The following is a 223-nucleotide window of genomic DNA, read 5'->3' on the forward strand; positions in this document are numbered from 1 at the left end:
GAATTTCTGAGGCTGATTTGCCACGCCGGTTTGGGCCATCAAATCTCGGGCAAAGTATGGACTATTATATATTGTTGGAAAACCCAGGATGTCTACTTTCCATTGCCGTTGAGAGCGCGCCAATTAGGTCTCTGTAGCTCCAGAAAATCCACTTCGAGTGCAGGGAGGTCAGAATCCAACAGCATCTGCAGTCCTTTTCAGTCTCTGAATCAGATTTTTGCTC

Source organism: Arachis duranensis, chromosome 1 (assembly GCF_000817695.3).
Source record: "Arachis duranensis cultivar V14167 chromosome 1, aradu.V14167.gnm2.J7QH, whole genome shotgun sequence".
Classification (NCBI taxonomy): domain Eukaryota; kingdom Viridiplantae; phylum Streptophyta; class Magnoliopsida; order Fabales; family Fabaceae; genus Arachis; species Arachis duranensis.